Source organism: Apodemus sylvaticus, chromosome 7 (assembly GCF_947179515.1).
Source record: "Apodemus sylvaticus chromosome 7, mApoSyl1.1, whole genome shotgun sequence".
Lineage (NCBI taxonomy): Eukaryota > Metazoa > Chordata > Mammalia > Rodentia > Muridae > Apodemus > Apodemus sylvaticus.
This window is the reverse complement of record NC_067478.1, coordinates 21071838-21083106: the sequence shown is the minus strand read 5'-3', so window position 1 is coordinate 21083106 and position 11269 is coordinate 21071838. Positions and strand designations below refer to the sequence as shown.

General features: G+C 46.1%; 1 long non-coding RNA gene across 1 annotated transcript; it reads left to right on the top strand.

Annotated features, from left to right (window-relative positions):
- Positions 1-4666: 4666 nt before the first annotated feature.
- Positions 4667-8739, top strand: LOC127689598 (uncharacterized). Its single transcript, XR_007978946.1, has 3 exons — positions 4667-4762; positions 6580-6781; positions 7632-8739. It is a non-coding gene; the product is annotated as an uncharacterized LOC127689598 (long non-coding RNA).
- The last annotated feature ends 2530 nt before the right edge of the window (positions 8740-11269 follow it).

Genomic DNA, 11269 nt, shown 5'->3' with positions numbered 1-11269 from the left:
TCCCTAGAGTTGCCTTCATCATGGTGTCTCTGCACATCAATAAAACCCAAACTAAGACATGTGGATATCTATCTGTGCCAGCTTTTGGCTTTGGTCAGCTTACTCTTTGGCATGTCCTCTCTCAAACACACACGAACAGGGGAGTAAGGTTGCAAAGGCTTCTGGTAGGGGCTGGAGTCTGATAGGTAAATACAGGATTGGTCAACAGATCAAACCTTTAATGTTGAGGATGAAGAGCCCAATCAAGCCTTCTAAGTAGGAGGGTGATCTATCACAGCTATTCCTTGGGCATGCCAAACCCACCTTTTTGGGGATGCCAAAACCATCTTCTGGGGGATGCCAAAACCATCTTCTGGGGGATGCCAAAGCCACTGTTTTTTTAAAAGAATTATTTACTTATTTTATGTATGAGTACACTGTAGCTGTCTTCAGACACACCAGAAAAGGGCATCGGATCCCATTACAGATGATTGTGAGCCACCATGTGATTGCTGGGAATTAAACTTAGGACTTCTAGAAAAGCAGCCAGGGCTTTTAACCTCTGAGCCATCTCTCCAGACCCAAAACCCATCTTTTTTCAGGCATTTGGATAACCAAAAAGTGTGACATCATCAAAATGAATTACTGTTAAGTTTTATTAAGCAGGTGGAAAAGGCTTGAGAAAAAGGAAGGAGGTGGTACAAGTTTTTTGTTGTTGTTTTTTTTTGGTTTTTGGTTTTTGGTTTTTCGAGATAGGGTTTCTCTGTATAGCCCTGGCTATCCTGGAACTCACTCTGTAGACCAGGCTGGCCTCGAACTCAGAAATCCGCCTGCCTCTGCCTCCCAAGTGCTAGGATTAAAGGCGTGCACCACCACTGCTCGGCAGTACAAGATTTTAAAAACATTCTCCAGGTTTAAACTATGGGGATTTGGAGGGGGGGGGACAAATTATTCAGCAAATTATTCAAATTAAACTAGCTAAGTTTCCCATTGGTGGGGATGGGGGCAGGGCTCATCTAGATCCCTGGATCTTCCTCACATTAATCTTGATCTTAGCCAACAGGCTGAGATGTCATTATACCTCACAATAGAGATAGTTTTACGATTTAAAAATAAATTGTCTATAAAGGCGCTCTGAGGGATGGGAGTGGCTCAGAGGGTACAGGTACTTGCCACTAAGCCTGAGGATGTGAGTTCAATTCCCAGGACCCACTATAGAAGGAGAGAATTGACTCCTGAAAGTTGTCCTCGGACCTTAACACTCAAGAGCACGTGTACCTACATACATCACCACATCATCATCAACATCATTTTTAAAGTAAAAAGATTTGTAAAATGTAGCTGTGTCCTTTAAAAACTCTGAGGCAGAGGTGCCTTCTTAAGCTACAAAACCTAAGAACTAGAAACTAGAAAAGCAGATGAATATAAAATGCCTACATGGCAAGGGATATAAAATTAAATAAATAGATGACTGATGATATATAATAGCTGAAATTATTCTCCAAGTAACACATAAAAGCATCATTAAATCAAGTAGGAAAACAGAGCCCTGGTAGAAAAGAAGGCAAGGGGTATAACTGAGCAATTCACTAGAAAAAAAAAGATACGAAATACAAAAGTATGATTATGTCACAAATTGCAGATTGGCTCAGCCCATGCTCGGCCTCCTGCAGCTTATCTTCCTACACGATGCAAAGTGGACGGCAAAGGTGTCCAAGTCCGGCCTCCTTACTGCTGAGCTTTTGGTCTATGGCTGGATACATTCCGATGTGTCCATCAAAAGCTACCAGCTCCACACTCCAACAAGGTCTGTGTGTGTGTGTGTGTGTGTGTGTGTGTGTTGCTCTGCATCTATATTTGGTCTCCAGAGCCATGGGTATCCAGAAGTAGGCATCCATTGTATAGCTCAGAGGGCGTGGTCCTGGAGACTAGGTAAGCCTGAGGCTCCCTGGCTTCCAGACTGGCAGGCCTGTGATTAGGTCCTAGATCCCCAAGTCCTCAGCTTCCAGCTTAGGGCAGAAGAAGCTGCATCCACGGGTCAGTCTGTAGCTGAGATTCAGACATGGCATCTCAACCTGGAACCTTCCATTCCACCTGATTTGACATAATTTTAATGGACTGGTTTTTCACTAGTAAATCTCTTTTCCCATGGAGTGGCTTCTATTACCTGAAGCTGAGCTAAGACACATTACTAATAATTAAAGAAATTCAGATTATCAACAATGCTTCATCAGATGTCAACCCTTCAAAAGTTTAGCAGAGAGCCCACACAGGCTGACCTTTCTGGATGCTATATCTGGAGCGGCCATTTTCTAACACAGTTTGGTATCATGCACCTAGACGTAGCCAGTTCATCTCATCAAGGATTAGACCTGAAGGACGTTGTCAAAGAGAAACAGGACACAGGTCCTTCAGGAAACATTTCCCGGGGTTCTCAATTGCATCGCTGTGAGGAATGGAGAAATGACAATAAAGAAACTGTTTAAGCCTCCACCCAGAGGGGATTGCCTAAAGAATTATTGTATAATCATCTGGGGAATTTTTTGCAGGGGTCAAGGAACAAGTCAGAGCTACCTACATGTGCGAGGGAACATCCCTCCAAGTAAGAAGTAACTCACTTATCAGCGTGCAGAGCATGACCTCATTCATGATTGAAAACATGCATTTTCGTCTGAACACGGGCGTGTTTGCATAAACATGGAGAAAGGTGAGGACACAAGCGAAGTTGCCTTTGAGAAGGTGACGGTGGCAGAAGAGCCCACGCGTGGCTTTCGCTTATGTTCTCCCTAGACTCTAAACCCTCCTGTTAGACTGTTTTTGTGAGATTATACTCATATGACACATAAGTATACAGTTCAACTCCCTAGGGAGCAAGATTCACATTTTCCAGTGTCTAAGAAAAAGATATATGCGGATGTTTCCTAGAGGAAGCCGGGAGAAAGGGGAGGCAGGACAGAACTTCCTGACTCTAGGCAGAAGGACATGAATGTTCAGGGAGCTAGTCTTAGGACTTGAATTCTTTTCATAACGTAGAATAAGCTCACATGAAGTAAAATATCCTTGGACGCACACCGTTTCCCTGCATAAGCAGATTTTTCCAGATGTGGAAGCAAAGCTTGCGGCTTGCTCAGCTGTTATTATGGCCAAGAGTTATTGGTATTCTTCCTTTCCCTTCCCCACTCCAGCTGCTTAGAAGTAAGCATGTCCTCCCCCTCCTCCCCAATGGCCGGTGTCTTGCAGAGGCCACAGTGTACAATGACGGGGTGGACAGACAGTCCCTCTGCAGGCTAGGCCCTGCTGGGGAGCAGAAGCCAAGCTGGCCCTTCTCCTCCCTTTTAGTTATACACACGTCTCCCAGGTGTATCTGGACTCTAGCTGGTGACAGTACGCAGAATGCTTGTCAAAAGAAAACATGGCTGCTCCTAGCAGCCAGGTGGCACTGTCAAGATGACTTGGAGACCCCTTGCTGACCAACCAGAGGACTCTGAAAAGACCCTACTCATTGGACGTCGCTCCTTAACCTGGTGTTTATTTTTGAGATAGCAGTTTGAGAAGAATGGGGGTGGGGGGAAGAATTGCAAAAGGGGGGCCCAAGGGGACTGGAATTTTAATGAGAACCATCTGGAGTGGTTTCCAAGAGCGTAATATTTGGTACAAGAAAGTAATTCCTTTGCTCAAATGAAGAGAGGCGAAATGGAGGAGATCGTTATATTGTGTTTACCCTCCGAATGGTGCCAAACAGCGCTGCTGAGACCAGGCAAGTCACCCCTGAGAGGGGCTGGGGCGGGGGCTTTGGGAGGGAAACGGCAGTGTCTCTTGGCTCTGATGTAGCTGCAGGAGAAGGAATGCTTTATTTCTGCCAGGGAGACTTTGAGGGCTGGATTGTGGTGGGCCTAGCGCCAGTCCCTGGAATCTGGGTAACTATGGAAACGGGCTGAGGACGACAACAAACACGGATGGAATTTCAGGCTTTACAGCCAGGGCAGGGAGGAACGGGAAAGTTCGGGAAAGTTCCGCTCCTTTCTTTTTCTCCTCTCTCTTCCTTTCCATTCCTTTCTGCTTTCCTTTCCTCTTTTTTTTTTTTTTTTAAACTTGGGAGAAGAGAGGCACAAGCGGGCAGCCGGTCCTTGCCTCCGCGCCCTAACGGAGGGACCTTAAGCAAAATTACAAGTATCAACTTTTCACTTTATTCTTTCATTTACCCTTAGCCCTTTGCATCTGATCAGGTATTCTACCGCCACCAAAGCCACTCCTAGAGGGAGTGTCTGTCCACTAACAGGTGGCAGGCCATCATAAGGACCGCCATCCTCCTTGCAGCCTCTATCCTGTAGACCAGATGGGTCTCTGCCCTACAGATGGGGTAAAGAAAACTCAGAGCCAAGATCACCCAGAAATCAGGGCCAGCTGCCGAGGCCCAAACCCAGCATGCCGTCATTCTGACAATCTTTATTCTGAGGGAAAAAAATTAGTAATATGGCAGCCAAAGAGAATAAAGCAGTGTCTAAATGGCTGCAGAAGTTCACATGCTCTCCTCAAGGATATGGCCTCAAGATGGCTGGGGGGAATATCTGTGGTGGAAATGGGGAACGTTCAAAATTACTGAACAGTAAAGTCAAGGAAAGGACCATAAATTCTGGAATCTTCTTCTCTCTCGGTCTTAGGAGCAGAATAGCCAAGGTCTATTTAGACCTTGATAAGAAATGGATCCTTGTCCTCCAGATGAAGAAAACAAGGCTCAATCAGAACTTTCAACTCGGGACTCCTGGCTTCTATCTTATTCAAGGTTGTTTTCTAGTGTGAACCTCGAGTCTAGAAACAATGGAGCCCATGTGCTGGGGCTGGGTGGAGTCAGATGTGTCTCCAGGTCAGAATGGGGAGTGTAACTACTCCGCGGAGCAGAGGTCTGAGTCTGGGGTCAAAAAGAGGGAAAGAGGAAACAGGACAGAGTGGACAGGCATTCCCGAAGACTCTTCAATGAGGTTTAAAATCCGTTCAAATTCCACATCAGGAACTAGGAAGGAGCTTCTGTGCAGCTAAGGATTTAACAAAGAGGATCGGCCCAAGTCAGCAAAGTCACAAACCCTTAACCAGTTTCTAGAACCTTGCAGCTTCACTGCGGGGAGGGGCTCCTGAATACGCCAGTAGGGAGTAAGAAGTGCAGAAATTTCTGGAAATGAGAGAGTAGGGGTTCTCTCTCTCTCTCTCTCTCTCTCTCTCTCTCTCTCTCTCTCTCTCTCTCTCTTTGGTTGGATAGTTGGTTTTGGTTTTTTTTAATAGAAAAAAAAGAAGTTTTGAAGGAAAAAGGAAGTCCTGACCCACATAAAGATAGTGTTTCAGTAAAACTAACTGGAGAGGAAGCGGGCCAGTGTGAGACTCTCAGCAAAGCAGTGCTGGCCAGGCCCTCAGGGCTCTTCGTGTGGAGCTGATGTTACACATTAAAGGCAAACCTGTACCAAAATGCATCCAGGCTGCAGGAGATTGTCCACGGCCCTGTTGAAGTTTAACTGTGAAAAAATTTAAAGATTGCTTTTGTGTTTGGCAGTTCTGGAATGCTTGGGATTTATCCTGAAATAATTGATTTTCTCTAAAGTTCTGCTTTGTAAAATTGTATCCTGAACATCCCCCCTGGAAGGTGGGTCACTGCAGTCGAGACTATTTGTGTGTTTGCATGTGTGTGTGGGGGGCAGGTTTGTGAGTGTGTGTGTGTGAGTGTGTGTGTGCATGTGTGAGTGTGTGTGTGAGTATGGGGGGTGAGTGTGTGAGTGTGTGTGTGAGTGTGGACACACATACACACCTATGCCATATGTCCACCCCAGGCATTTCTCTCAGAATCTGTCCACCTTGTTTATTGAGGCAGGGTGTCTCTCACTGGGACTGAGGCTTGCTGATCAGCCTAGAGTGGTTGACAGACAGACTGCAGAGCTCCTCCTTTCCCCACCTCCCCAGTTCTGGGATTAAAAGCTCCTGGCTTATGTGTGCGTAGGGGTAGGGGCTGCTTCTGTGTGGAGTATGTATGTATGTACCAGTGCATGGGGCTATGTTTGTACATGAGGCCTGAGAAATATATCCTGCGTCCCCCACCTTTTTTTCCTTGAGACAGGGTCTCTCACTGAGCCTGAAGTTAGCCTGCTAGCCAGAGACAGGAAGCTCCCACAACCTTCCTCCTTCCTCTGCTCCGGACAGTGCCAGAGTTGCAAGCATGTATGCAGCCATGCCTGGGTTTTTATGTGCACGCCAGAGATCAGCCCCAGCTCTTCACGCTTGTGTGGCATGCACTCTACCAACTGAGCTATCTCCCCATCATCCTCTCGGCAAATATACTTTTAAATTTATATTGCATATTCATCACTGTGTATACATGTGGGCATTCCATCAGAGGACAACTTGAGGAGAGTCGGTTTTCTCCTCCTACCTCATGGATCCTAGGATTGAACTCAACTTGTCAAGCTTAGAGGCAGTGTCTTTACCTGCCAAGCTATCTTGCCAGCTCAACGAATATTTTTGACACTATACCAACCCCTAAACAAGGTGCTATTAAGTTATCAGATTATTGCCTCTTGGGCTGAAGGCTCTATCTGAGTTTCTAATATTAAAATACAGAGTGTGCTGTGAACCCATGAGTCTCCCACCGAGTGCTGCGTTTTCTACCTTTGGATGCCAGGAGTGCTTCACGAGCTTCAAGAGGCCACTGTTCTTTCCTAATGGGAATCTTCTGTCCATGATTCACGCATTAAACTCCTATAAATGGTTTTATGTACATGCTCAAAATATGTGGATCTGCAAGAAGGCTAGGAGTGCTCTGGTAAGTGTGTATCTGCTCGTGAGAAAGTGTGCGTGGGAGGGAAGGCTGGAGTAGAAACTGCTTTCATTTTAAAAAGCCGGGAGGGTAAGCAAAACCTACTGATAGACATCATCAAAGAAGCAAGAACACAGGGCACAAAGGGGGAAGAAAGCCTGGGTTCTCAGGGGCCATTCCTTTCATCCTTCAAGGCGGTGGTTCTCAGCTTCCCTAACACCACGACCCTTAAATACAGTTCTTCGTGTTGTGGCGACCCCCAGCCATAAGATTATTTTCATTGCTACTTTTGTAACTTTGCTACTGTTGTGAATCTTAATGTAAATATCTTTGTTTTCCAATGGTCTTAGATAACCCCTGTGACAAGGTCATTTGACCACCCCCTACCCACCCTCTATCCCCACCCCCACCCCCACCCCAAAGGGTCCTGACCCATCCATGAAGAACCACTGCTTCAAGGCAGTGTTTTCTAATGAGAAACTGTGAGCTGATGGCAGCTCGTACTGAGAGAGAGGTTTCCCCTGCCAGTGGGCTCCACACCTGTACACCACACTCATCTCATGCCAGTCTGACTGAGAGGGAACTGTGGTGCCTAGTGACTGTCATGAGAAACAAACTTGTTCTCCAGGGCAAAGTGCCCTTTCTGGTTAATCTCAGCCTGTTTCATAGGATGAGCAAAAGCTTGAGGACAAGCATGCTGTGTGTAAGTCACAATCACACTCCAAACTCCTCCATCTCCCCATCACTGCTGGGACTCCAGACTCCTCCATCTCCCCATGGCTCCCGGGTACCCATGGCTCTCCTCCAGCTCTCCCGAGTGAGGCTATTAAGCATCATCGCTTCTGTTTCCATCCAGATGCCTACACCAGGCCAGAGTTTCTGTCATCTCTGATGAAACTTCCAAAGCTGAGCTCCACTTGGCACTGGGTCATCAATGACAGATGATCAACAAAGAAGCCAGTGTCCAGGAGATGGAGAGATGGATGCCATTGCCCCTACCTTTTACTTTGGTTGGTGACTTAAACACTACAGGAAATTGTTATTTCACATGATCTACCCAGCTCCAGAGCTGGTTAATACAGCACCTAAATGACATCTCAGAGGTCCTTGTCTGTCTTTAAGGGTTTTGGTTTTTTGTTTGTTTGTTTGGTTGGTTTGGTTTGGTTTGGTTTGGTTTGGTTTGGTTTCTTGAGACAGGGTTTCTCTGTGTAGCCTTGGCTGTACTGGAGCTAGCTTTGTAGATCAGGCTGGTCTCAAACTCCAAGATCCACCTGCCTCTGCTTCCCAAGAGCTGGAACTTAAAGGTGTGCATTACCACTGCCCAGCAGGTTCTTGTATCCTGTATTCTGTTGTTCCAGTCATGGTTATAGGAAGGTGTCCACAGCTCTGGGCAACCTCTGCTCCCCTTGGAACAGAAAGGGGCCTATCTTTTCCTTGTGGTTCACCTACAAGCAGATGGCCAGATCTGGGCCATCGAGAACTTAGCTTCATGGACATCAGGCAGTCATCTCGTGACTGTGTTGTGACGACATAGCTAAGAAGGCCTGAAGTGTTTGAAAGGAAGTTAAGCCAAGAAACAGGACACATCTGCACACGAATGTCAATCTGAGCCCACAAAAGCTTCTGGACTTCTTCCGTGACCCCAAACCTTTCTTTTCAACTTGATTGCCTGTCACTTGCATCCCCAGGGACCTGCTCCTGGGATTCACTTATCAAAATAAAAATTCATTGACCTTAAGCTCCAATGTCCATGTAGAGATGGGATGAGAACTTTTTGGAGTTGCTTCTTTCTTTCCTTCCTCCATGTGGATTCCAAGGATCTAACTCAGGTCAGCAGGCTTGGCAGCAAGCATCTTTACCTGCTGAGCCACCTCCCTGGCCCCAGTGGCTCCTCCTCCTTAGAACTATTGAGATTATGATTTAATAAGAAAAATAAGACACAGTCACAAGAGAAGCAGACTGGATCGCTAAATGGGAACAGATATCCTGGGCCATTCCTGGGGTAGAAAATGAATCCTGGGTAATGGAGTAGTGAAATTTAAATAAACGATCCAGTTTACAGGACTACATCTGTGTTCGTTTCTGTCTTTTGACAAACACACTGGAGAGAAAGCTTCGGAGCAGCTCAGTTGGGAAAGTGCTTTCCATGAAATCGTGAGAGCCTGGGTTTGATCCCTTGAGCCCACAAAAGATGGATGTAGCCACACATGCTTGAAATCTCGGATCTGGAATATTGATCTGGGAGTTACAGAGAAACAAAGATCCTTGGGGCTCCTTGGCTAGTCATTCTAGCCAGATCAGAGCACAAGGCCAGTGAGAGACCCTGTCTCCAAAAGAATAAAGCCAGAACCAACCAACCAAACCAAGATGGATAGCTCCCGAGGCATGATACCTGAGGTTGAACTCTGACCTCCACACATACACACACATGCATGAGTACACACACACACACACACACACACACAAAATGATATTAAAGACATAGAAGCTATCAGGAAAAGATGCATGGTTTTGTAACATTTCTGTGAATCTCAAATTATTCTAATTTCTTAAAAATGTTAATGCTTTATTAGTCATTTATCTCTAGTAAGCACTGGATCAATCAGATTTCTTCAACTTGCAGTTAACACCAAGTCCCAAGGAGGTTAAGGACCTGTTCTTGGCACCTGACGATTTGTGTCAGAGCTGGACCTAGGACCAAGTCTTGTCACCTGAGTGGATGATTCACGCAAGCCCAGGGATGCCAGGCCTTTCTCCCAGGACTCTGTTCCCATGGAAACAGAGCTTTCCTAAACATACTCAACTCCCTTGTGGCACTCACCACATTAGCTCTGGATTACTGCATTTCAAAGTCCATTTTTCACATTGATAAATTGCACAATTATAGGCGTCCAAGAATGAGCCGTAGCCTCATGCAGATGGAATTTGTACTAGAAATTTGCACTGCCATATGGCTGGCGGATTAACATTGATCGTAAATAGAAGGCAGCACACTCTCCGGTGCTTGCCAGTCGTATCCCTCTGAATTAAGTGTTTTCTGAAAGGCGATAGTTGGACACTGTTGATGCAGAATAAGCCAGAGCCACAGTGTTTCCTAAGGACAGTTAAAGGGGTTATGCTCCAAGTCACGTAGGTGGGGGGGTGACATACTCAGTGAAAAACGCTATATTAGATGATTCAAGAAGTGGCTTTAGTGATGACAGATGCTGATGTCAAAGACTCATTTGTAAAGTGTGGGTAACATGTGTCCCATAAAACGTGAAGGAAAGAAAATGAAATCCACGCTGTCAAGGGCCATCGCCTGTTTTCGAGAACCCTGCTCTGCCTAGCGTTTCATAACCCAGTGTCAGGATGAGACGATGTTCCCAAATGAATGAAAGACAGTCCCTGATCTGCTTCCTGTCCCTAAATCCATCCGCTCCTATTCTTCAGGGTCCCCTCCTGCCAAGTTCTGTCATCCATGCCTCCAGACCCTGTGCCAAGAGCAGTGTTATCCACAAGTGTGAGAGCCCTTCTTTCCTTTCCCCACCCAATAATTACCCCTCTCCCATCCTGTGGATGCCAGGCCCTTGGGCAGAGTCCAGGCATCCTGGAATGCTAATGGCAGAATGTCAGAACCCAGGGGATCCCTGAGAAAGGCAGCCAGGGAAGGCTAATGAGCGCACTCCTCTGTAATTGCCCTGACGATTGGAATTATCTGATCAGAGCTATGCCACTTCTCTTCCTCACAGAGATGACTTGGGACACACCTCTCAGTGAGGGGGAAAAGCCACAAGTTCTGATGTTTGCCACACCATCCTTCGTTAGCTAATGGTTACGTGACAGATGACCTTCAAAAATGATCTTGACAGACAAGAGTGATGTGCCCCAAACTGTAAAAGGTAATTTAGAAAGAATGTAGACACTTCCCTACAATTAAGTTACAGAAAGGTCCAGAAGGGGCTCAGAGGACAGAGTGTGACAGCAGCAGGGCCTTGGGAGCCGCAGGTTCTGTCCCAGTCAGCTATCCAACCAGCTAGCCATACTCCAGTTACTGATTGGCTTCCCTGGATCTTAGCTTCTTCATCTGAAAATGATCATCCGTGTACTCTCCAGATTTGAAACATTCTCTGCCAAGAGCAGGAGAGCCGAATAAATTATGGGGTACCATCATGACAGACTGTCACGAAGCTGCTGTGAGTCCCGTTTCCCAAGAACACTTGATAACATGAGAACGTGCTTGCTACATGGTGGGAATTTAAATGAAAAATAGGAGGTGAAAACTAAGTGTGGCCTACGGCTCTAATGATACAAAAGGAAACACACGTTTGCAGGGGAGGGGGTGAGGTGAGAGGGGGAGGAAGGGGGAGGTCACACTTAGTACCGAGAGTACTTACAGCGTTTACTATGAGAAGTTGGCATTCATCTTTATGACTCAGAAAACTTAAAATTGTGCTTATTATTACAAAAGAAGCTAGTGCTTCTTTTAGGAATCCAACAATACACAAGCATAAA